Below are 27,330 nucleotides of genomic sequence, written 5' to 3' on the forward strand. Positions count from 1 at the left end.
TATTGAATTTATGATATAGGAATATTTCCCTGTGGCAGGGAATAATCATCTTTTCATTCATGACAGTTTAAGATTCTCTAAGATGTATTGACTGGGGTGTAGCCCAGCTGCTCTGATTCATCATGAAGAAATGTAAACAGTCTAAAACACAAGATGCATTTAAAAAATGTATGGATCTGCCACCCTGCTGTATGTGAAAACAAATGAGGTGGAGGCACATGTCTAGAAATTAATATGTATCTTTAAAAATATAGTAGTTTCACAGAAACATGGTGTGCTAAGATTTAATTGACTGATTCATGATTACGGGTTAGGAGAGCACAAGTATACATGTAACAGTGATAAAGACAATAATTCCTACCCAGACTGGAAAACCAGCTAGCTTTAAAGTGATGCAGGCAGAGGAGATTTTCTGTTTTGTTTCTTTCTGATGATATACTGCAAGACCCAGGCACAGTCCAAACCTGATCAGTTGATTTTACAAAATATTGTAATGAAATGAGCTGATGAAGAAAATTACCTAGTAGAAATGTATTTCAATTTTGAAGAAATGCACCCAGCTAACTTCTTTTTCAGTCTGTTAGAAAACAAATAGTCTTAACAGAACATAGCTTCTAATCAGCACTTGGACCCAATGCTCTCTTCTGCAGAAGTGGTAGATAGCATCTCTTATTCCTGCAGCTTATTAAGTTTTAACACTTTCCTAAGATTCATACTGAGAAATAATTAAGTACAATTTTGGATTTTGCCCCATAACTGTGGACTGAAAAAGATGCTAAATTCTATAATTTACAAACCTATAAATATAAAAAAATACACAATGAAATTATATTTCACTATTTTTAAATAACTAAAAGAAATGTAAATGTCATTGAACTTCCCAGTTGTAAGGTGCACTATTCAGGTATTGCAAACTTTAGATTGGACCACAAAGGACAAGATGTTTAGGTTAAGAGTTGACTTGTTTGTTTAGTGTTCTTTGCTCTTTTAATTAAGCAGAAAAAATAAAAACTTTGTATTTAGGAAGACACTTTAATGCTTGGAGTTTAACTTTTCCTGTGGAAATCTAATGTGAAAGGAGTGATTGAATGGTAAAATACAATGATAAATACTACAGTTACTGTTGGCATATCATTCCTTTTTCCTTTATAATGTCTCGTTTAAACTTAAACATCTTGATTCGGGTATTACAATTCTAAACAGATGTTAAAGGAGAGGGATTTGAGGTAGACATGCTATGAGACCCAGAGAAGATTTTGGTTGCAATATGAGGACAAACTGTGAGGGTGATTAATATTCAGCAAGGCCAATGAAAATTTAATTCAACTAATTTAGGTAACAAAGCATCTCATTTTCTTTTGCACTCCCAGTCTAAATGCTATTTTCATTTCTATGGTGGTTCATATCAGCTAATTCCTGCACAACTACAATTGCTGACAGTGGGAAAAACGTCTTTGCTCTTAGAAGTACTCTTTGAAGCTTGCAGAGCAACATTGGAACAGACTGTTAGTAATAATTGAAATTGCTTTTCTGAAAGTAACTTATCTCATCCTAACACACCTTGTATTTTTGTCTGCTGTAATTTTCTTTCTTGTGGCCCTTTCTGGAAATACAAAGAAAGACATAGTGAATAAGTACAGAGTACAGGATTCATTAAAAGCTGTTTGAACACCGTGCAGAAGATGTGCTGGGAAAAACACACAGAATTAATATTGATTTGTAATGTGCATTGGGAGTGGGAGAGTGATGCATTTCAGAAGTTTGCCTTCTTTCTGGATTTACTGAAAAAAAATCTGTCTAGAACTGTGTATTTTTATAGGAATGTGAAGAGTCCTCTATATTTTTAAACAATTGTTAGAAATGGATTAGCAGGAACCTGTATGCTTATTAAAGGATGATAACTAGTGTCTTTTCAGTAAGAGAGCATCAGGCAGATTTCTGTTGGTTTTGTTTTTTTTTTTTTTTTGTTTGTTTGTTTGTTTTCTGTGACATTATGAATCAAATATTCCTGTTAGAATACATATTCAAGAAAAGAGGAATAAGAGGGGGTTTTCTGCACTTTTTGTTGAGAGTGGTGTTTTGGATTTTTTGTATGTGTCCATACAAAACGCGGGTAAGTGTGTCTAAAATATGGTCAAAATAAGTGCATGCTTTTGTGTGCCCCAGAAGTCCACAAAGGGACTGTGCAAATTTTGACAATCAGAGAAAATACAGCAGTTAGAAAAATAGGGCAGTGAGGTAGGTGAATAAGATACAAAATCTGTAGCTGTAGTTTTTTTAAGTTTCTAAGGCATATAATGGAATCATAGAATGGTGAATTGAATCAGTCTGTCCCTTTTGCTCTCACTCCTAATAACCTGGGAAACTTTTTTTTTTTTTTTTTTTTTTAAATTCACAGAAAGATGAAATTTGGCTTATTACCCCAGAGTATAAGTCAGTATATTTTTCATTATATCACTGCTCTTTCATGCTCTTTCTGGCCCTGAGAGTTTTTGTGTTCTGGGCAGAATTTAACAGAATTTCATGTAAAGTGGGGCCACAATTTTCCCTCCCAGAACAAAGTGCAACTGCTGATCCAGGTGTGAGTATCTTAGGACATCAGGAGGATTCAGTCAAGAAGAACGGAACTGAGCCATATTGCTCTTATTTTAACTGACTGCTCAAATCATTGACCTAGTATTAAATTAACAGTATTACATTGCCACCATTGTATCTTAAAAATGTAAGGAGTGGCTTCCTCTTTTTTCTGTGCAACTTGGTCTGATAAATGTGTTTAGTTAATTGATTAAAATGTGTTTTGATCTTATTTGAATATTTTCCTACTTTTATTTTTTTGTTGGAGTTGAGCTAAAAGAATGAGTGCACAAGACTCTTCTGGATTTATTTACAAAGTTTATTGCTTCTGAAGGAGCACAGAGCATGAGGAATCATTGTAAAATTCTGTAACTTTCTAAGGATTTCCATGCCATTTTTGGATAACCAGATTATAAAGATGAGGTTCACAATGTAGATTAATGGGAGACAGCTGACTATTTGCAGATTTTGTTCATTATTAATTATGTATAGACCTTATGATTAACTCACTATTTAAAAACAATTAAGTATCCCATGATAGACTCCTGAATTGTACCTTGTTACAACAATTGCTGAAAATATATTTGATAGATTGTGTCATAATATTTACTGTGATATGTGCTTAACCTTGTCTAAACATTGTGAAAATAAAATAATTAATGTTTAGTCATATACATATGAAAGTTGTTATGCCATCATAAACTAAATTGGCACCATCCAATGTTTAAATACTGGCTGCAGATTTGAATAAATAATCTGCTTTTGCTTTGTGCAGAGTAACTGCAACATGTGTCTAGTGTACTTACTTTTCTGATTTGGAATATGAAGTGCTCTGGTTCTTGGAAAGTGAGCTTTCGGTTATGGTACAGAGAATGAACAAAGTACCAGGATTATTTCATTATGTTGATATATTTTTTAGTTACAGATGTATACCTCATGCAAAATATTTTTAGACAGGATGAGATTTATTAAGAGAGAGACTCAATCCATGTTGAGTGGACAAGCCCTTGTGTGTGAAGATTTCCTAACCGGAGTCCTCTTGGATAACTCATTGGATGTCTGCTTTTCTTCAGAGTCCAGGTTCATTTTCTCTTCAGAGATTGCCTTTTGAAGGCAACATACAGCTTTAAGTCTGTGACCTAATTTCAAACATAGTATATTTTCCTTAACCCTCTATACTTAGCTTCTACCAAATACATGTTAGAATTGCTTTTTTTCCATGTTCTTAGTAGTATACTTTATGAGATACTCTATGGTAATACGTTGACCCTGAGCAAGAGGACTTGGGACAGTGATGAATGTGAGTACTTGCCTCTGACATTATGCATCATATATTATTTTTAAAAGATTACCATGTAAAGTCAGTGGTCCTTTTGGTTTGCCTCTGTAAGCCATGTAAACAAGCAGCCCACCCTGCTTTCATGTCCTTGTTCTGTATGAAATGCTTCTACATGCTTCCATTTTTGCTACTTGACAAAACACAAATATGAATTTTAAAGACTGGGAACTACCTTACTCTTGTTTGGACATTTATTCCAAACAAAGCAAAGTAAAGCTGTACTAAATCAGAATGATAGCCTTTTGTTTTCCATTTGCATGGATGTAGTTCACTTCATAAAGTGCTGTGTGGTGTAGAGTCATTTGGTAAATACCGATATGCTTCAGCACTGACAAGCCTTGTTTTGACTCCCAGAAGCAGAAAGTGATTTATATAAGCTGTCACAGTATTAACATTAGTAATGCTTTCTTCCTCAGTGCTCTGAGAATTAGGTTGCTTGGCTTTCGAATATAAAATGCAATGAAGTAGGAACTGTATTAAATGACAGTATGAATTTCTAGGTAATGAAAATGGTGTGTCAGCAGATAATGGTTGCAGAGCAGATTCCTCTAAAACAATTTTAGTGGTTTTATTCATGGTTTTTTTTCCTATCCAGCATTATGCCCTTATCATTTAGTTTTCCCTTGGTTATGTACACATTCATTATCAAGAGGTAGTTTAGCCTATCCTGGTATTCTTTCCAAAAAGAGATGACTCAGTTTTCCCCACCTCGTAACTTACAACAGTTACACTAATTCAGTTCATTGCTTGTTTTTGTTTGGAAGATGCCAAGATAGAAACAGTGGAAATAGCTCAGTACTTCTGTCAGCATCATACTCATATAGAGTCAAAGAGTCCACACTGATAAAACCAGAAATTTTATATATAAGGAAGAAAGGTACACTGCTTACCCCACAAACTTCTTTTTTTTTACCGTATATTCACTGAAACTATAACTTCCCTCCATGTAACCTCAGTGGTGAATTTAGACACACTAGTTCATGGACATTGTAACCAAAATGTTCACAAGCAGATTCCTGCTCATTTTGGTTTCTTCAGTTTTAGTTTACTCAGTGTATTTTGAGACTCTGCATTTCTAAAATGTTGGGGAATCCGTTTGCTGATCTCAGGTTAATTACACAGGTATGAAGGAGTTCAGAATAGCAAATTCATTTATGGAAACACTGATACTCAGATGTTTTCTCTGGAGAATATCCCTCATCTCTAGAATAAAATTTCAAATGCTATTTTCTGCCACAGGATTTTACTTGCAAAGAATGCCTGATCATTATTGATACTTTCTTACTTATATCTCTTCTCACCAAAAGTGGTTATTGTTATTCCCTACTGTGCCACTACTACAAAACTAACCGGTAGCAGGACTTTTATTTCTCATTACATGTTTTTCTACTTCTTAGATACTGTTTTGTGAAACATACTTTCCCAGTGTGCCAACTGAAGTATTTGTCAGTGGTTTATAGAGATCAAAAAAAAGGGATTCTGGTAGAAGGGGAGAGCTTTGGCTTATTGTTCCTGTTGCTTGCCATGAATACTCTAAGGAAGATTTCCAGTCAACTTGTGAATGGGAACATTGCCCACATAGCAGATGGCTATGAGTGTAAGCATACAGAAGACCATGTCTATGCATTAAATGTGTTTACTGAGGGCAGAATTCCCAAGCTAAAATTTCATGTATCGGCAACTTTTGTGCCAATAATTGAGAAGATGTGGTACTATTAGTCATCTTCTAAAGGAGTCTAACTTTGAGAAAAAATAATGTTTTCCTTATCTGCATAAAAAGTCTTCCATGAAGATAAAAAAATCTTTTTGATTTATTGCATAAGAGATGAAAAATAAATTTTAAGAATCTTTATTAAAATTATCATGTGGGCATTTTAAATAAGACCAAAAAATAGTAAATTATCATCTAACAGAAGATGAATTATTACATAAAATTAACATAACTGTTTGTGCCTAAATTGTCACAGAGTTAATAAGTGAAAGTGAGATTCATTGGTTCCCCAGATATTTTTTTTTTTTTCTGTTGAAAGACTGCTTTATAATGAAATCCTATAATGCTTATCCGTATCATTAGATTACTGTAGAGGAACTTGCTCACATGGATGCATCTTAAAAATGTCAACATTCATTTACTTCATTGAAGTCTGTTCCTCTGTTGATTCTTATGGGAGAGATTTTTATCATTCTAATTTATTTCATGAATCTGTTGTGCCTGTTGATTAAATCAGCAAACAGTTCCAGGATAATCTGTTCTAGATACTTGATCTTGAAACACATTTTTCTTATCAGTTACACACTAATTTATAATTTTAAATAAATGTAGATATTAAATATACTTAACAAGTCTCATCAAGTGAAATAATCAATAGGTGGTCTTAGAAAACTTAAGTAAAAGGAAAATGATGGAAACTGATTACAGTGTTTGAATGAGTACAGAATTTTATTTTTTTTTTAATATGAGTAGAAGTAGTGTCCCTATACTTTAAGCTACATGAAAAGTATAGCTAAAATGATTAGCTGAAATTTATTATCAGATTATTACTGAGGTCAAAGATATGTTATTTGAATAACAGGATTATTAAAAATGTTATTAAAAGATTTTTACTATTAGCATCAGTATAATAGAAAGAAATAATACTTTACAACATGATTTTAGGCATTCAGCTCTTCTCTATTTTAGAACTTTTTTCAACTTGGGCTGTTGCAATTTTTAAACATTTTTAAATATATTTATTTTTCTTACTCAAAAAAATAGATATCAAAGGCTATAAACATCTGTTTGATGGATTGAAGTCTGGAGAAAAAAAAAAACTGTAAATTTGATGCTCATTATTCCTTTGGGAGGAGAAGGCAGTGTCAGCTATTTTCTTGATTATTCAATATTACCGATCTTCACTCTTCATTATGCTAGTGAGAATGTCATCTTTTGGGAAAATAGAAATCTCATTGCTTCTTCAGGTCTTGTACTCTTTGCAAAACTGTCAAGCAGCAATACTGAGACTCCAAAATAACTTGATTCCTGCCAGGAGGCGATTACTTTATTGTGTAAACAAAGGTAATCTGCGGGTGACATTTTTTGAAAGCCCAGTTCAGACCACAGGCTGGTTTTATTTTGGATTACAGAAACATCTGCAAATATTCCACTGGGCAGAACATTTGAGTAAAACTGTTATGGTTTTTTGGATCTGTTACAGACACTCAGCAAAGGTTGATTGACTTCAGAAGGCAGGTCCCTAGGCATAAGCTACTACCATTTGAGTAAAGATGGTAAAATCTTGTACCTAGATAAGTTAGAGTAACTTAGGAAATGCCTTATTTGCTTCAAGACAGGTCCTTCCATAACCTTATTTGAACTTCAGTATTGGAAAACATGTTTATCATTCTCATTGTGCAGAATTGTTTATGGTATCTTGAGAGGTAGGAGCGATGTGATTCCAGGTACACAGCAGTTCAATTTTAGGAAGGATATAGAACCAAGGATTTCTGACTTAGTTTTCAAATCTCTTTCCTTCTCCTGCTTGCAGCATATATACATTGTGAACTGATTCTGTCCTCCTCTTCCCTACAGAAAATGTTTGTTCTGAAAGGGTCTTGCAAAAGATTGTGTTCAGGTGCTCCATAGCAAACAACATGTTTTGCATTTTTACTTTTTATGGTTTTGAAACAGAAACAATAAAAAGGCTCTTCTCTTTTTTTTTTTTTTTTTTTTTTTTAATATGTTTATCATTAACATCTGATTACATTTTACAATGTGTAGTCTGGACTAAACCAAAATTGTTTAGCTTCAAGTAAAACTTTATCAATTTAGCAAGCTATGTGTATTTTTGCTTGGTTTTAATAAACTAGTCATATCTGCTTGTTTGCTTTGTTACATTTACTCACAAATCTTTGTCTGAGCAGTGATTTAAAAGATGTTAACAGCATTCAACATTAATTTAATAAAATGAACAATGCTTAGTACAACTATTATAGCCTAAAGTAATTTGAATAATTGAATACCACTTTGTCTAGAGAAACTCATTTGTAGCAGTACTTGCTTTTCCAAAGGAGAGCAGAGTAAAAACTCCAAATGTAATGTTGATAAATGTTTTGTAAAAACTGCTGATCCCATTGCATATGTGTGGATAAGGCATCGAGACACTGACATTCTCTTAACGTTATTTATAGCTGCAGCAAAAAGCAAATGATAAGTGCACTCAAGTGCACAGAATGTTAAGTGTTTCAGATGGCAACTTAAAAAGAGATCTATGTTCTCAGAGGAGAAATAGCCTTTAGGGTGTTCACAGCAGGAAGAACCCAAGAGAGCAGATGAAAGCAGGTGTAGAAATGACAGAGTAATTCTTTTTTTTTCCATTGAAAATGTTGAGAGTTTAGTTAAAGAGATTGCAGTTTCAATCTACTAATTTTTCAGTTTCCTTTCTTGGAGTTCTGCTGTGATTAGAAAGGTTTATAATAAAATATTTAGTTGGGAGAAGATGCAAATTATGTCGTCTGCCATGGTGACCTTGTAGATATGTTGAAAGCTTCACAAGAAAATACCCAACAAAGGGAGAAAACCCCCAAAACTGCAATTATAAGCTGGAGGCAGTGGGGGTGATGAGGTGGGGAATTCAAACCAGATTGAAACCTAGAATGTCTGTCAAAATAACACCTAAACTAGACTGTGATGATTCGATGAAAGGTTAGTAAAATGTATGCAATATATGGAAAGGGGAAATATTTGTATACCATATGCAGTGATAAACAGTGGCTATCGCTTTTGTTTGCCTGAAGAAAACCAAGCTGAGTGACACCAGTTTGAGGGATGCAGTTGACAGGTCTGAGGGACAGGATGCCATCCAGAGGGACCTGGGAAATCCCAGGAAGTGGGCCCATGGGAACCACATATTGTTCAACAAGGCCAAGTGCAAGGTCCTGCATCTGGGTCAGGGCAAATCCCAGGTTCAATACAAGCTGGGAAGTGAAGGGATTGAGAACAAGCCTGCCGAGAAGGACTTGGGTGTACTGGTGGATGAAAAGCTGGACATGAGCCAGCAGTGTATGCTCACAGCCCAGAAAGATGAACATATCCTGTGCTGCATCAAAAGAAGTATGGCCAGAAGGTCAAGGGAGATGACTCTGCCCCTCTACTCTGCTCTGGTGACACCCCACCTGGAGTACTGTGTCCAGATCTGGAACCTTCAGCACAGGAAAGACACGTACCTGTTGGAACAGGTCCAGAGGAGGGCCACAAAAACCATCAGGGGGATGGAACCCCTCTCCTATAAGGGGAAACTGAGAGAGTTCAGATTGTCCAGCCTGGAGAAGAGAAGGCTCTGGGGAGACTTTATTGCAACCTTTCAGTACTTGAATAGAGCTTACAAAAAACATGGGGTCAGACATTTTAGCAGGTCCTGTAGCAACAGGAAAAGGGTGAATGGTTTTAAATTAAAAGAGGGTAGATTCAGACTAGGTATAAGGAATACATTTTTTATCATAAGGGTAGAGAAACATGGGTGCAGGTTGCCCAGGGAGGTGGTAGATACCCCATCCCTGGAAACATTCAAGGTCAAGTTGGACTGGTCTCTGAGGAACCTGATCTAGTTAAAGACGTCCCTGCTCATTGCAGGGGCATTGGACTAGATGACCTTTAAAGGTCTTTTCCAACCCAAACCATTGATGATTCTGTGATAAAAATAATCTCTCATACTCCAGCAGCTTCTTTAACCACTTTAATTGTGAAGTGGCATAGATGTTCAGCTTTATTTAATCCACCATTTCAGCCGTTGTGATGTGTCACACTGAGAAAACAAATATATCAGTCCATAGTATATTCTAACTACTCATTTGACTCAGAAGACTTACATCAGGGCTAGATTGGGGGAATAAAGATAAGAAAACCTTCCACTACAGTTCTCTTCTAAATATGTAAATGTATTTAAAGTAAACTTAATCTCATTTAAGTGAATCGTTCTGTGTTCGCATGAAAAGTTTAACATAGTAATTGAACTACCAGTGTTTACAGTAGAGTGCCAACAGAAACTCTCCCAGACATTTCATTCAGATATACTTTAAAACCATAATTTCCTTTGTCTCGCATTGGGTTGATTTTCAAAAATATGTGTTAAGATATTATTATGTATGTATTTTTTACTAAGTTCACAATTAGTAGGAAAGAGTACATATATTAGAAAGCTGTTGTTCATGTTTTGGGACATCTGTGTTCCTTATAATGAAAAGAAACACTTAAGGCTAAAGATTTTACTTCTCTTCCTCTGCTGACTAATGACAATGTCATGGGAAAAAAAACCTGTTCTTTTTGCTGCATTACCTTTCCAGGGTTGCTTGTGTAAACATGTGTGTGATAATGCCTTGTGGCTATTGAAAAGAAAGAGTGAAGTTATTGGCCAGTGAATGAATGGTTCTTCCAGTAGGGTGTAATAATCACATTTCTGAAGTGACCCAGAATTCCAGACTATCTCCTTATGTGTGTTTGTTGTAAATTGGAATTTTTGTTATTGCTGGTATCTGAGAGATTTCCTACATCAGTCTTTTCAACACTGGCAAAATCCCATTTCTGTCCGTTTTCAGCCGCACTAACAAATGCCTTAAATTTTGTTGAAAAAGAAATTGCATTTCCTAAGATTTCTGTCAATGCTTCCCTACGTTGTACATTATAATAGCAAACAGAGAATCATCATCCACACTGCAGGGACCAGGCAACTCAGCAACAGGAGGAGGCTGTAATTTACTGTAAAGCAAGGAGCAAAATTACCTAACAGTTGCCAGGCTTATATCTTACAAATACAGCAAGAAGAGAATAACATGGTTTGGTTTGTTTTATTTTTGTATAATTTGTATATAATGCAGAAAAAGCAAGCTATAATAAAAAATTGATAGTGTTAGGTTAACGGTTGGACTCTGATCTTAAGGGTCTTTTCTAAGCTAAATGATTCTATGATTCTAATAAATTGCTAAAAATATAAATTATGCTGTACCAGAGCTTAATAAAATCAATAAATCTCTGATGTTAAGCTAAGGTTTTTATTTCCCTGCTTACAGAGATTATCATATATTAGTTTTTGACTATCAGTGAACAAGGCTGGTCAGTTAAAAAAAAAATCCTCATCCAAGCTAGTGGAGGAAGAGTTATCTCTTCTTCCCGTGTGGCTGCTATGAATGGTTTACAAGCCAGTATGCAGAGCTCTAACAGTTTATTGGGTGGCTGTTTTGTTTGGGTTTTTTTAATCATTATTACTATTTTAATATATTCTGATTGCCGAAACACTGGTGGCCATGCATATGCGGATGGTCTTGATTAATTAGCCCAGTAATTTCTGAACTGCAGGTGTCAGGTCTTTACCCTTAAGGAAGTAGCAGCAAGTCTTCTCTCTCCAGAAGTGACTTTGATCATGCTCAGTTTGATTGTAGTTTGAAGTTTAGACACTGTATTACAGGGTTTCTGTGATATAAATAAGCAGAAGCATGATTGCTGAAGGCATGAGAAATACTTACTGATTTTGTTTACTACTCCCAGAAGTGCCGGGCTTGACCTGGACAAAACCTTAAAAAGGCAAAGAGTAACAGTTGTGAATCCAAAGAAGAAAGGAGGGGAATTTGCATTTGAGCCTGCAAAAGGGAGAGAGATCTCTTGCTGTTTTTAAAGACAGAGAGTAAGAAAATATATTAATGGTAATTGACTGGAAATAAATAAAAATTAATTGTAAATGGCTGCAAAAATCACATTATTCCTTAACATTGACCAAGAACCTATGTGGAAGAGGACAACTGAGGAAGAAAAAGGAAATAAAAGAATGATCACAGTGATAAGAGAAATGGAAAGACAGAGCAACCTCTAGCATGTAGTAACATAGCATATAACAACAGTGACAGACAGATGAGCTTCAGGAAAATGAAAGTAGAGAACAGGACAAAATATTCATACCTACATGAGGAAAAGTACAGAATCATGTAACTGAAGCTTTTTATTTTAAGATGAAAGCAGAGCATAGCCAGATAAAAGACATATGGGAATTAGGATATGGGATACAAACCAGGTCGCTTCCTGCATTCAGGTTCCTTCAGATAATAGAAAACAATAGCTCCACATTATCACTATATATACACACAGTCTGTGTTGGTCTTTATGTTTGAATATATATATGTATATACATATGTGTCTGTATGCATGCATATAGAGAGTTGGCTATTGGTCCAAATCTGTTGCAAATTATCCTAATTTTATATATATACATATAAAAATATTTTTTTTAATTGTACAAATATATTTGTTTGCCATGGTTGTATTTCATTCACTTATGTTGCTTCTCTCTTCCGTGTCCTTCACTTGATTATGTTTTTAGAATAAGAAGGGAAACAAAACATTTGTAGTTTAAGGTGATGTTTAATCTGTTTGTCAAAGAGACTATGTGGCAAAATTTTAGAACAAATAAAGGTGTATGCTGAAAGACCAGAGCTCCCTCTAATCTTAGATGTTTCTTAAATCCCATCATAAAATGACACTGCTTCCCACAGCCTGCTTTCCAACATTAATTTGGCAGAAATATGGACATGATATTCTCACTCTCTTCTCTTTAAGAATGTAAACCAACACCTCTCAGAACATATACACACAAAACTCCTGTGAGTTTTTTGCTCTAAGATTTATAATTTAGTCCTGATAGTGAACCTTTTACAAATAGACAATTACTCAGATGAATTATCATGTCTAATGTCAACATCTATGCAATAGCTGTATGCTTGATGGAGCTCTACTGACTCAGAAGGTATCCAGTAATTTCAGTAAAACTTAAATAAAGACTTGTATATTTGGTCCGTACATTATTGTAGGTGGTAACATTTCGCAACTTGTCAATTTTACGTTTTTAGCTAGAAAATTGCACTGAAAGATTTCTTCTTGTTTTGCATGCTAAAGAGAATTAGAAAGGGAGCATAGTGATATTCACTGAATATGGGACGCGTCAATAAAGAAATTACATCAGCAAAGATAGTTTTGGAGACTAGTAGAATATTTATATTTTTATTCTGCCTCTTAGCCCCCTATTATAAGTTGATATTAAGAAATAATATGCAGATGTGTGCAACTTTCAAATATTATTTTATTTGCTCTGCGTGGGTCTTCTGTTGAATATATTGATGATGTTCACCTTCTCTGAAGCAACCATAGCAACTGTGTCATCCCAAAGTAACTACTTTAATTAAAATATTCTCCTCCAACAAATAAGCACCTAGACAGTGTGTTATGTGTTCTCAGAACTTCCTACTGTCTGCCCTGTCTGCATAACGTCATTGTCTCCTTTTACTTTTGATGTCTTAACAGTCCTACCAGTGGTATGCCTTGTTCTTGTCTAGAGTTGCTTCTGCCTCTGTTTTTGAAGAATACAGTGGAGACAGAGAATTTTTTAATAAAGACTTGAAAACAACCTATACAATTACACTGTTGGAACATAATTCTGTGGGTTTTTCTTTTCTGTAGAATGACTTTCAAACCTTGCATATAAAATGCTGTTTTTTACTGGTGATTGGAAATATTTATAAGGGAATATATTGTCTGCATAAGATGCTGGTATGTGCTATCCACAAGAAAATGACCTTTGGGTCCTGTATAGCAGTCAGGATGATTTCTGGCAGTCCTTTGCTTCTCCATAGTTTCTCCAACTAGATGCAGTCCACCATACATACGTTCTCATCAGAGTGTGCTTATGCATAGCAGTGTTCGAAGTAATAAGTACTTGGTTTTGTCTAGCACATGAGTCAGTAAAAACATAAACAAGTACAGATTTATGACTCTACACTTCAGAGTGTCATGGTGCTTTATATACAGTGTAGTCAAGTTTACGTGAATGTCACAGAGAATAGTGAATATATCTGTAATACCAAGGTCATTTTGATGTAATTAATAGGTTGGGATTTCTTTTGTATCAGAGTTTCAAATAAGTTCAGTTCTCCTAATCAGGATTATTGGATATCGAATGGGTGTCCTTGGAAAATGTAAATTATGCTGTGAAATAGTCATACAGATATTAAGTGTAGGCTGATGTCATTTTACCACTGTGAATATTTTAGTGAATAGCATTTCTCTTGGAGAAATATTGGCTCCTTAGCAAGCCCCAAAAATTCCAAAGTGTTTATTTATGTTACTAGTGTTAATGAAGCCTTCTTTGGTGGAGTCAATAGAAAAACTCTCACTGCCATCAGTGGATTAAACATCACAGTCTTCGGAACTTCCAGACATCACTGTTCACAAGGTAACTACTTTTTATCTCATCTTTGCTATTCTGCATCCTACAGCTTTGATGAGAAAAACTGAGCTACACTTCATTTTTTTATAGTGCTTTGTTTTGTGTCAAGGAAACATGTCATGACTATAATAGTGACAGTAGCAGACCAATACTTCTTTTTTTTTCTTTTTAAATGAGAGTGATGAGTTTAGATAATATTCCAAGAACCTTTATCTACATATCTACTTTTTTTAAACATAAAAGTATCAAGATAAATTTTCTTCTCAGTTTCACCTCACTTCTAGAACTAGAAGAAAAAAATTATTTACATTGCTTAAGATCAGAAGGGGAATGCCTTGTTCTGTTGCATGTGGGAGGCTAAGGCATTGGAAAAGATACCTCTAATAACCATACAATTTATTTAGCATTCCTTTTAAATAAATGCGAAAGTTAAATAGCAACTGTGGCTATATAGATTTAAAAAGTAAAGGGAAGATCCATCCTGGGACAGTGTGCGCTACATTCTGTACAGTTCTATTAATCACAGAAGAAAAGCCCAATGTCTGCTAAAACAGTCCTTGTGCTTCTGAATTTCACTCGGTGCTATTGTTTGTGGTCAGTTTTCAGCTGTTCACATGCCAGGTGAGCCATTGCAAGCTATTTTAGTTATGGACTCTTACAATTTAATGTGTGGATGTGATGGGGTAGTCTGAGCTTGGTTTGGGAATTTCATCAGAAGGAAGTTTTACTGAAGGAAAGATTAGTTTTATTTCATTTAAATGTTAATTAAACTTTGGATTGTGTATAGTTAATTAGATTTCAAGATTGTAAAACACAGACAAGGAAGCTTTAGTGAATACCATTAGCACAGATTGTCATCTGGTCTGGCCATCATGCTTGGATCTCCTGGGGAAAATTCCCTAATGCTTGGTAATTTGTAAATTAATTTAACTTCCAGTGTCTTTTTTATTTTTGAAGCAAATAATTCAAGTCAACCTAAGCAAATATATTAGCATACCATTATTTTTCTATTCACTGGAGGTTCTGTCTGAAGACAAGGAAAAAATTCTTTACCATTAGTGTGAGCAAGCGCTGGCACACGTTGCCCAGAGAGGTTGTAGACTGTCCACCTTGGAGATATTCAAATGCCATCTGAACATGATGCTGAGCAGATGATCCAACTTGAACAGGGGGCTGGACCAGATGACCTGCAGAGGTTCCTTCAAACCTCAACTATTCTGTGATTCAGTGATATTGGAACTGTATAAAAAAGGGAAATATTTTTAATATTAGGATAACTTTGATTTGTCAGTGGAAAATATTTATGTTGTAAACATCTCTACACAAGAAATTTCCTCATTCAGCTCTAAGTCCCCAGTAGAACTGCCATTCACTATCAAGATGTTTATATAACTAAGCTATATTAGCAATAGGTATTTGTCTAGAAAGTAGTAGACATAACGAAGTATGTATGGTGGCAGAGTTTGAACTGTCTAATAGCAAAATCTTTTCCCAGAGAATTTTTTAACATACATTTTCTTGTTTTCTTCATCTTAAATAGTAAACAGTCTTCTTAGTGGAGAATGTCATTTCCAAGCAGCTTGCTTGTTTGCAAACCTCACATCTTCAGCAGTTTTGTTTTTAGTAACTCACCCACTCTTAAACTGTAATGACGGGTGAATTTTACTAGGGGAATTTGTGGTCACTGTTATTTCCACAGGCACTGGAATAGTATCTTGTATATGTGAATGGGACTGTAATTCCTGGTTATGAAGGTGTGGAAGAATACCAGTAACAACATATCCCTATATATGGCAGGCAGTTTGGGTTACAAGAAACTAAAGAAACTTTCATTATTATATTTTCACCTACCTCAGTTTATCTATGCATCATGCTCAACAGTAGGATAATTTGGATATAGTTCAGCTTCCAGTCAATCTATATAGAAAGAAGCATGTATCCATGTAAATTAGTTAGCAATATATGGGTGGTTCCATCTAGGTGTTGCAGCATCAGAATAAGCCCTCATCTGTGAAGGCGTGAAAGTCACTGCAGGACCACATGTTGCCACTTTGGCAGGGAGACTGAGAACTGGTTCTGTATCTGTAGTAACAAGGTGCAACAGAAGTACTCTGAGGGCTTAGATTCGTGCCATTCTTATTTTGATTAAAAAGATTTCTTGAATTTTGAACATGGTGCTAATAAGGGCTGGGAGGTCAAATAATATTTGATTAAGTTGAAAGGCTCAACAGTGAATAGTTGTAATGTGTACCAAAAATCATGATTTCACAGATGGATTTCTATTTAACTAAACTATAACAAATGAAGCACTTAACCTACATAAATCCATAGGTTTTACTATAGGTAATTACAGCAGTAGTGTCTAGTGCTTTCTGCCTTGTTGGAGTATCACCTGGCCAATCATTTGTGCTAAGAATGTATCACTAGAAATAAACTTCCTTGGGGGCAGAACAATCACACAGTTAGCAAAGCTGAATATTAGGATATGTAATCATTAATTTGGACCACTTATGATCATGACAGTCATTGTTCCTGAGAACAGCTGTGACCATGAAGTTATTCATTGAGTCATTACACAGAATAGATATTAGATACTCAGTCTTTGATTGCTAGGTAAAAATCTATCTATGGCATGGATCAGATTAAGGGAAATTTAGTTTTCTGAAAATTCGGTTTAGAAAAATTACAACTTCTTATTCAGACCTCTTTCCACTTTTCGTCTGCTAGCTCCCTTGACGCCTTTGCCTCCTCTTCCCTATTTTGCTATTATATTTAGTTTCTGTCACATTTATCTGACTTTATTGTTTACCATTAAGATTCTTCAAAGTTGTTTTCTTAAGGTATGTTGGCATTCTATTGTATACTGTTTCCATGTTTTCATTATCTTGATATATCCTAATTTTATTATGTTTATAATGCATAGCTAAAGTTAGTAGCTTTTGTAAATAGATGTTGATATAGGAAAGAGAAAACAATTTAACCATCTGATAATTTTCAGGATAGGTATGAATGTTGAAATAAAAACCTGGGAAATACCAATTGTGTAAGTAGAGATAGAATTAATACTGTATACTACCAAACCTAAAAGAAACAATGTAAATCAAATAGAAAGCAGCATTAGACTGTGATCAAATCAATTCCAGTAGACTACTAGATAATCAAGTTTTAAGGGCTTGATTACGTACAGAATTTTTCCTGATTAAATGTCTGATTAGCTCCATGCATAATGTTCTTATTCCAAAACAAGAGTACCTTTTTCTTTTAATCTTAGCTTCTTTTAATGACACTGGACATTCTGTCTATATGACATCTGCATTTAGAATGATCCAGTGATAGCTAACAAACTATATTGTAAATAAATAAGAACTCAAAGAGTTAGTTTTCTGTTGATTGTAATCACAGTTAAGTGGTTCATCCAGCTAGAATAAAATCTGTAAATTGGAACAGGTGTTACATATTAATAGTTTATCTAAGTGAATTACTCCGCATTTGAAGTCAGTCACAACTTTAAATAGGGCATATTTGGAATTTCAGTGTAACAGAAATATTCAGCCAGATTGTTATATTTTTTTATAGTTTCTTTTTAATTATAGAGGCTTTCTGAATAGATTCATTAGTACATACATGACATTTACAACACAGAATTTGAACTAAAAGTGATAGTACTACATTTATCTTCTTATGATATAAAAATGCAGAATACTTTTGTGTCATAGTTATTAAAGGCAAAGCAAGTATATGCATACATGTGCAAAAGTAAAAAAAACAAAACAAAACAAAACAAAACAAAACATACAACATGTACATTTTTTGAGTTGAAACCAAATGTCTTTTCTTCCCTTGATCTGGGAGACACTGAGAACAGAACTGTCTTATCTACTTCTATATACCATCCAGTACTTCATAAGTCATTCTTATTTCTATTCATCACTTTCCAAAGGAAAAAAAGAAAATATATTTTCAATGTCTCTTCAAAAAAGTATTTTACTTTTTGGTAAGGGCACATTATTGTTGTTTTTTAGGTTTTTTGGTTGGTTGGTTAGTTGTTTTTTTGTATATTCTCATTTTCTATGCATATCAGTTCCAAAACAAACAAGACATTAAGTAACTTCTCTCAAACTCACTGAAGTCAATATCCTTGGATCATGTTTCAAATCTTTGTTTCAGACTTTTGTTTCAAACTATTTATTGCATTGGAATTATATTAATAGAAGTTCTTACTGTAAGTGGAAAATAATGCTAAGATGTTTTCACTCTTTCTTTCCTTCAGTTGATTCTTTCCACTTTGTTTTTTCTTGATAGCTGGGCGGTTTCTCTCTGACAGCAAACAAGTAGTACTTGATGCAGTGAAAGAACGCTAAACAAAAGCTTTCCTTAATTTAAATATTTGAATACTTAAGATGAATTACTCTGTATTCCTACAAAATAACACCACATTCCCTCAGAAGTTCCTGTTGGAAGGACTGCATCATTTGTAAGCTGCTTGGATCATCCTGAGTGTGATGTACATTGAGCTTCAGCTGAGAACAGTGATCTTCCAGATAAAATGTCCAGAAGCACATTTCAGGATTTGTGATTTTTAAATGTTTTGATAAAAAACTCTTGACTAATTGTGCACTCTCTAATAATCCAAGGTTATTTTTACAAATGTTCAAGTAATGTGCAGGGAAAAATAAAACTGAATGACACCCCAATAGTAACAAGAAATAAAAGCTTTAATTATTACACCATTTTAACGAACAGTGCATGCAGTGCTAGCTATAGTTTTGAAAACCTCCTACTGGTTATTGTCACTGGATGAGGCAGAAGGCAGGATTCACCCAGTGTGATGAACCATTAAGTTAAGAAGTGTCAATAATGAAGATAAAGATTTTTTTGAAAGTGGTGAATTCAGATCCTTTCCTCCTTGATTTGACATCACCTTGATGATCATATTCTCCAATATGACACACAGGTGATGATGAATAAACACCTTTTTATGTGTGTTCATGTTTGATTTATTGTAGTTGGACAGTCTATGAAGTGTAGAGCTATATAGAGAAGTAAGCACTGTGAATAACACTCTGAAACATATGTTCTGTGCATGTTTATACCTGTTTTCCTCAATGACAACCTAAACTATATGCACATTTGGAATTCCCTCTCAGACTCTGAGGAATCTGGTAAGACTGTCTTCCTCCAATTCTCTTTATTTTACTGATCTATATACTAACTGCAGTCCAATTACTATGCTTGTTTCTTTTGAAATTCATAGAATTGTCACCTGGCCTATCCATTAGGTTTTTTTTTTGTTTGTTTGTTTTTTTTTGTTTTTTTTTTTTTTTTTTTTCTGAAAAGTGAGTTAATTGTGATTTACTGGGACTCCGAGATATTTTCTGGATCTGAGCAGAATAAGATATTTACACTTCACAATTTTTCTTAGATATTGTATTTCTGGCTGGAAATTATGGAATTGATATATGAAATATTTTTTTTTCCTGAGATAGATAGACCAGATAATTGATTCTTCTTGATGCTAAAGATTGCTTATGGCTGAAAAGTTCTGCACAGTAACACAGGTTCAAGAAGCTTGCAATCACAAATAAATACATATTTATTTATTAGTTTATTTTTGCAGTACTCTTAAGAAATATTACATCTATAGCTGTGACTATAATAAATCTGACCTCAAGATTAATCCCATATCTATGAATAAATGAAAAAAGTTGTACTGTGACAGAGTATTTGTGGTTGCCTGGCTGATGTGGGGTTTTCTGTTTGTTTGCTTTTAAACATATGTTTAATAATAGTGAATTTAAGCATCCTGAGAGGTTAGTGATGTGATCCTTGCTTTCTTTTCTTCCTATTCGGAAATCCAGTGATAATGAGTTGTCTCAGAGTACAGAGGTGGTAGAAATGTATTGTGTGAGCGCTGGCAACTTTGCAATACTTATTTTTTCACTATTTTTTTTTCCCTGAAAATGAAGAACAGTGAATAATTTCCTGTCTTGCCCTTGTAAATTATGTGCATTCTCATTCTTTATTCTTCGCACAATAGAAGGTATCTCTTACCAGGCTCTGTTACTTTCAAAAACTTGAAAATAACATTTACTTGGAACTCCAGCAGTACATAAACAGCCAGTGTCTTGGAAATTTGTTGAGTACTTTACTGATGTTAACATTGCAACTTTACCTCTGCTAGCTGATCTCAGTCTGCTGATAACCCAGAGGTTTGCATGCTTCTCCAGGACAACCATCCAGAGAAGGGCTTTACCTGAGATTCACAGGTTTCAGACTTGAATTTTGAGACTGACTGTGAGCCTCTCTGCTCAGTGTCTGCACCATCCTTGGAGAAGCTAGGGACCATTTGTCGTGGTTTGAGCACCACAATGCTGTTCACTCACCTTTCCCCCCCCCCCAGGGATGGGAAGGAGAAAATAAAGCAAAAGGCTTGGGAATTCATATAAGGACAGGGAGGGGTGACATCCATTATGGACACAGGCAAAAGACAGACTCCTTAGGGGAAGGAAAAAAGATGATCACTTTATTTCAAATACTAACAACAACACTTAACAGACAGAGTAGGACAGTGAGGAATGTTGCCACATCTTAAAAACACCTTTCCTCATCCCTCCCTTCTTCCCAGGCTAAGTTTTGTTCCCAATCTCTCTACATACTCCCTGCCAGCAGTGCAGGGGGCAGGGAATAGGGGGTGTAGTCAGTCCCACTGCTTCTTCCTCTTTGGGGTGGAGGGAAATCCTCTCATTCTTCCCCTGCTCCAGTGTGGTTCTCCTTTCACAGCAGATAGCCCTCCATGAAGTTTCTCCAGTGTGAGTCCTTCCCATGGGCTGCAACTCTTCTCGAGATGCTCCAGCGTGGGTCATCCTCATGTGTTTCAGTCCTCCCAGTGCCAAACTACAACACCGTGGGCTGCTTCCTCCCACCAAGTCCCAGCCTTCTTCAGGTATAGTGACCTGCTCTGATGCGGGTTCCTCCACAGGCGGCAGGTGGATCTCCCTTCCACCATGGACCTCCATGGATGGCAGAGGGAGTGGCCCTGCTGTCTCACCATGGGATACAGGAGCTCTTTTTGCTTCAGTGCACCTCCCCTACTTCCTCCTCATTTCTTCCACTGACTTCAGTATTCGCATATGTGTCCTTACTGCAACTATTTCCCACAACTCCCAACTCCTCCTCCCAGTTTCTGCTTGTTATATGTTATTGCAGAGGCTCAGCCACCATCAGTAACTGGCTTGGCCTTGATGCAGAGGTGGGTCCAACTTGGAGCCAGGGGAGCTTCAAGAAGCTTCTCACAGGGGACCACAGCTGTAGCCCCCTCCCCCGCTACCAAGAACCCTGCCATACAAACCCAGCACACCATTTCCTTCTCTCTTTTTTAGTCTTTCAAGCCTTTTCTTTCTTTAATATGCCACCATCGTGTCTTGCCTTGTTCTACTGTTCTAGATTCAAAGGCACACACAACTCTCTTTTCTCCACTTGTGTTACCAAGGTTTAATCTTTGCAGCTGCACTCTCCAACAGGTCTAGTCTACTCACAATAATTTGGGGATCCAATTCAAAACTTCCTTATTTAAAAAAAAAAAAAATTCTGTTGACTTTGTTGTAATTTGTCTTTTTAATTCAAGATAAATTTAGTATTAGTGTAAGTAAGTTTCTTTTTACTGAGTCTTCAGTTTAGTGATAAAATAAGGTACAATAGTGGTCTGGAAATTTTCATACAAAAGATGGACTTCTAGAAATATTACAAATTAAAGAGAAAATTAACATTAACTCCATTTTTCGTTTATATTTCTCCTCTCCCATTCTTACATTTAGTATGGCAACTTACTTGGCTTCTCTAAAAAGTCATGGTTACCATTTCTGGATTCCCTGTAGACAGAGTGATCTTTCTTTATTCTCATTTCATCAACTCCAAAGCTCATTTTGTGCAGTTAAGAGGTGACATGCTCTTTTCTCTTTGACTACTTTCACAGCAACACAGAATGACTGGGCTTCGAGGACGCCTCCAGAGATTGCCTCAGGTAATCCCCACTGCTCAAAGACTTAGATCAGGTTGCCCAGGACCATGACCAGTTGGGCTTTGCATGTCTCCAAGGTTGTAGACTCCACAGACTTTCTGGAGAACCTGTTACAGCTTTTGACCCCCCTCACAGCTAAAAAACATTTCTTTGTGTTTAATTGCAATTTCTTGTGTTTCCATTTGTGCCTGTTGCTTCTTGTCCCGTCACTGGGCACCACTAAGAAAAGCGTGTCTGTGCATGTGGATAGTGAGACGGTGTTGATGAAAACACAGAGGCAATTTAGTCAAGGTGAAATCCTGAACTCTTCTTTGGGACAAACAGAATGAGTCAGCTTGTCTTTCTCTCTCATTAAACCATTAATTCTTTTTTTTTTTTTTTTTTTTTTTTTTTTTCTTTCTTCCTTTCACTCCCTCTATAGTGGTCAGATTAACTGGTAAGATTTCTAATTAGATATTAATTTATTTTAGCTTTTGATGCAGTTGTAATATTTTATAACTGTTTGAAAATTAAGTATTGGGATGATTAAAATGATGTCCCTGATTCTTCAGCCTTACCAACTACTATAAAAGCTGTCCTTAAGGAGCAGTCTGCATGAGTTGCTTGTAGATTCTTTTTAATGTGATACATACTTTCTTTTACCCTTCCTCCAATAGTGAAAGAATTAACAAGGTTAATGTTGTTGACATTTAAAGTATCATAGTTGACATCTGATTTAGTGGCCATTAACATGAACGAGTCCTGTTCCTTGAAACTATTCACTCATTTACTCTGCAAATGTACATGAATTACTGTATGATTAAACTAAGCATGTTCAGATTTTCAAGTGTTTCTTTGTAACCTTTATTCATACAGATTTCATATGCATCAAACACTAAAAATATCTGACTATTTCAGATGGCTGTCCACATGTATTTTCTTCCCAATAAATGTTTCTTTTTATATATACGATAAATCATACACTTAAAAAAAATTGCTGGTAAAAATTTACAATTCTGGTTTCATAGCTGGAATTTTGTAACTTTTGTTTTGTTTTCTTTATGAACTCTATGGTTGAATCTCATTTTACCTAAACTTTCTAAAAATACTTATGTGATTGCAATGATACTGATTTTCAGACTCTTGTCCCCACTCTTGTACTTCCCAGCAACTTACAGCTCCAGCAAGAAAACCCTGACGTAACAGGAAAAACCCACAAATCATGTGAGGCCCATTGGCCTAGTTAGGTGCATGCAGTGGGGGAATTCTTATGTTAATAAATGTTTTGTGGTGCCTCTGTGATGAGACCAAATGAGTGAGGGTGTGTGACATGAACATAACTGTTACCATTTCTGGTCAGCCTGATGCCAGATCAGTTTGTCACTTGTGTAATCAGCCAGTTGATTGCCAGCTTGCCCCTTTTTTGGAGGTGAGAGTATTTTGCGTAAAGATTCTAATAGTCTTCTGGGGTCTGCTCTCAAATATTATTCTAAAAATATTAAAGACACTAAAACAAAATCAGTTCAATGTGAAAGTAGAGATGAAGTATTTTGTCATTCCGGGTATAATTTCTTTGGTCTCCAGGGAGTCACCAGTGACTAATTCAGACCTCTCTTTCTACACTGAAGTAATACTGTTTAACCTCATAAGCTTCTTAATTTATTTGCTGCTTAAAATGGTAGTTTCTTCATATCCTTGGTATAATTAAAAAAATCATACTTTGAGAAAAGGACAAAATGACTACTATCTTTACTTACTTACACATTGTAAATAGTCAAAATTTAGGGCCTCAAAAAGCACAAACTGCAAATTAAAAGAACCTATAATTTTGTATGATTGACCCATAGGGAGGCACTGAGACGTTGCGAAAGCAGATGACAGAGTAGGCTTGTGAAGTGTGTAGCTATGAGCTCATAGGTCATCCTGAAGTGTATGTCCTCACTCAAGTGTCCCCACCTACCTAGCATGATGACATGAAACACACCCTCATTTGAAGTCTCATGACAGAGATAGGGCAGTGATACAGGATTTTAAGCAAGAAACAGAATCGCTAGCTACTGAGCACTGCTGCCTCCTCTTTAGTAGCTCACGTGCCAGGTACAATTCTGACAGTGACAAACTGCAGTCATGGGCCATATATGTGGTCAAGGATCTGAAAGGATTGTACAGGAATGTGCTGACTATTCATGTGTTCATTGGTGATAATTTATTGGAGGGATCTCTGAATTTGATGGGTAGAAAAAGTCACATTACTGGCTATGTTATTAACAAATATGGTTTCATTACTGATTTCTGCTCAGTTAATACTGCTGGTAGTATGATACAGAGCTAAATAACTATATATAAAACCTTTCTTCATTTAAGCATCTCAGTATATTTCTACAGTAATAATGATGCTTTTGAAGATAAAATGGCTGTGATTTCATTACTATTTTCAAGATTCTGCTATAAAAACAACAGGTTGTGAAGAAGGCAGAGAGAAATAATGTATTAACTTTCACTTCAAGTTTGTTATTTTTTGCACTGCCATAATATTTTAGTGCTTTGCACAGTATAATAATATACATTGAAGGTGTGACATTAATGCTGAATTGAATCAGCTTTGGAAATAGTGCAAGTGCATAAATTGTCTAAAAAAAAATCCAAAGAGTAGCAGCCTCTATGACTTATTAAGAATTAGGCTTTACTTAGTTGCTAAAAGAAATAGTCCAAGAATACTCTACTAAAAGCATTTTTGTTTTAAGATTTAGTTGGTTTTAGATTATCTCTTTTTCTCAATTTTTATTCTATGGTTGGGTTTTACATTGACATTTGTAACTGTTTTGCAGGAGCTGCAAAGAAAGGGAAAATTTATGTCTAGCAGATGTAGACTTTGAGTATCCAGTGAAGTCTGGAAAAAAAATTGTTTCTAAAGGAAGTGACAAATGAGTACATTTATGCTTAAATCATACCAATTAGTATACTGAATAACTCAAATAACATACAACAATTTATAACAAATTTTAGAACACATGGGACAGCCTACAGGTGACATCATTCTAAATCATCTGCAGAATGAGATAACTCATTGTCCACAATTTGCTTCCATTTCCTAAAATGTCTTTCAAAATATGGCTAAATAATATTATTTATGTAGTGAAAGCTTTAAATTAAGAACTCATTTCTGACGATAAGGAGAAGTAGCGTTCTGCACAGCAGAGCTAATTCTCCAGTAACTGGAGGGGGGGTTCTTTTCTTTAGATTTTTTTTTTGTTTTAAATATGGCTTCAACCTTGTCTATATGAATCAGGGAGTAGAGCTGTCAAGACCCTGGTGCTGCTGTAAAACTGAGTATGCCCACAGATCTTGTTGTTTTGAGCAAAAAGCAAGTTTCCTTTACAAAACACGTGCACAGATGTATGCACTCAACAGAAAAGGTGGAGGCCACAGAGGTGAGTAGTTGCTGATCTTTTACTTTAGTCTGGGAGGCCCCTGATATCTAAAAAGTGATGTTACTATCAGACACTATTCTTTTGAATGCAGTTAGAGGTGTGCTTCTACATTTACATTGTTTTCTTGAGCTTCTTTTATTCACTTAAGACTGAAGGATTTATCAGATATGAAGTTTTCCTAAACTCTAAAATATGAAGAGAACAAATATGCATTTCTTTCATAAATTACTGAAATACTTAATACTCGATAATTAAAATGCTATTAATATAATCTCTGAATAGGTCTAACTTGCCAATTTTAAATAGACTTTGTGTGGAATATCAGCTTGGCACTCATTTTTTAAATCTTGTTTGAACTGCAGATAAAATTCATTATAGAAGGTTGGAGCATGACCTCTGCTTACTTGGAAGTTACTTTTTTCCACTTTATACTTCCATCAGAAATGACCACTAAAGAGTGCCACAAGGACCCTGATTGAATTTCCTAAGTCAATGTCCCCTTGAGGTATACATTCCTGCCCTTTAATAATTTTGTCTCTTGAGCCCTGATTGATCTATTAGCATTAACATTCACATTTAGACCTTAGACCTTATTATCATGGCGCAGCACCAATTACAGTGGCAGAACAACAATTCCTACAAAAACTCCTTTCTTCACAGATCCAACACAATCATGCTGTTCCTTCTGGATAATTCTTCATACCAGCCTGGAGCTGTTTTCAAAGTCAATCCTTTTCAGAGTTGTGTCCCAGCCTTCTGAATTATTTTTGCAGTATAACTTGTCACATTTGTGTACTGAGATATAAACTGTGCTTGTATCCTGTAGACCAGGTAGCTTAGAATATCCTGTTGTTGTCATTAGTCTCCACTGATTGCCAACTAGAATTGTTTACTAATGTGGTGGGATGACCTTAGCTGGCTGTCAGATGCCCACTCAACTGCTTTCTCAGTCCTCTTCCTCAACAGGACAATGTGACAAAAGAAGATGGAAAAGTTTGTCAGTCAAGATAAAAACAGAGATCACTGACCAGTTACCATCACAGGCAAAACAGATTTGATTTGAGGAAAAATATTTAAGTTTGGATGTTGCAGGGTTGACTGTACAGAAAAACGGTTTAGAGAAGACAGACACAGTTCAAAAATATGTGCTCTTAAAAGTAAAACACATTTAAAGCTACTGATATCAGGAACATTTGCATCACTGCATCGATCAAATATATACATTTATGGAGTAATAAAATACATAATTCCTTTTTTCCTCAAGGCAGGAAGGAAGCAATCACTGGCCTCTTGCCTCCTATGAATGATTAGTCACCCTTTTTCCTCCATGTGGCAGAAAGCAGATGAGTATTTACCTTCATCCCAGTAGCAACGTGAAAACTTTATTGAAGACATTTTGTTTAAATTTGTAACAAATTTTGTTTACATTTGTTGCAAATATTTTCAGAGTTTTAAATTCTGTAGGCTAACACTAGAAAAATAAAGATAGAATATGTGTAGGGGTAGTATGTAATATGCTCTTTTACTTAAATGATTTATGAAGTCTGTTGTCATGTAGAACATAACGCATTTTGGACAAAACTTCATACTGTATTTTATGAATAACTTGAAGTACTTGGGAGAGAGAATATATCTAGAAGATTACTCTAACATCAGGTAGGAATGAAGAAAATAAAATGTGAGACATCATCAAGGAATTGTACAGGAGAGCAATGAGTGTTCTTTGAGTGTTCTTTGGAGCAAAACAAC

The 27,330-nt window shown here is 35.3% G+C and overlaps 1 protein-coding gene across 11 annotated transcripts in view; it reads left to right on the forward strand.

Annotated features, from left to right (window-relative positions):
• The window catches only part of CDH18 (cadherin 18), a 536,769-nt gene that overhangs the window by 121,717 nt on the left and 387,722 nt on the right, over positions 1 to 27,330 (forward strand). For 2 of the 11 annotated variants that reach the window (XM_042806885.1, XM_042806886.1), the window contains exons 1-2: positions 21,022 to 21,097; positions 22,127 to 22,174. The exons of the other annotated variants lie outside the window; for them this stretch is intronic. The gene's annotated coding sequence lies outside the window, so the exon portion shown is untranslated. Of the gene's footprint in view, positions 1 to 21,021; positions 21,098 to 22,126; positions 22,175 to 27,330 lie in introns of those variants that run through there. 11 annotated transcript variants of the gene reach the window in all.

Source organism: Tyto alba, unplaced genomic scaffold (assembly GCF_018691265.1).
Source record: "Tyto alba isolate M040663 unplaced genomic scaffold, T.alba_DEE_v4.0 Super-Scaffold_48, whole genome shotgun sequence".
Taxonomy (NCBI): Eukaryota; Metazoa; Chordata; class Aves; order Strigiformes; family Tytonidae; genus Tyto; species Tyto alba.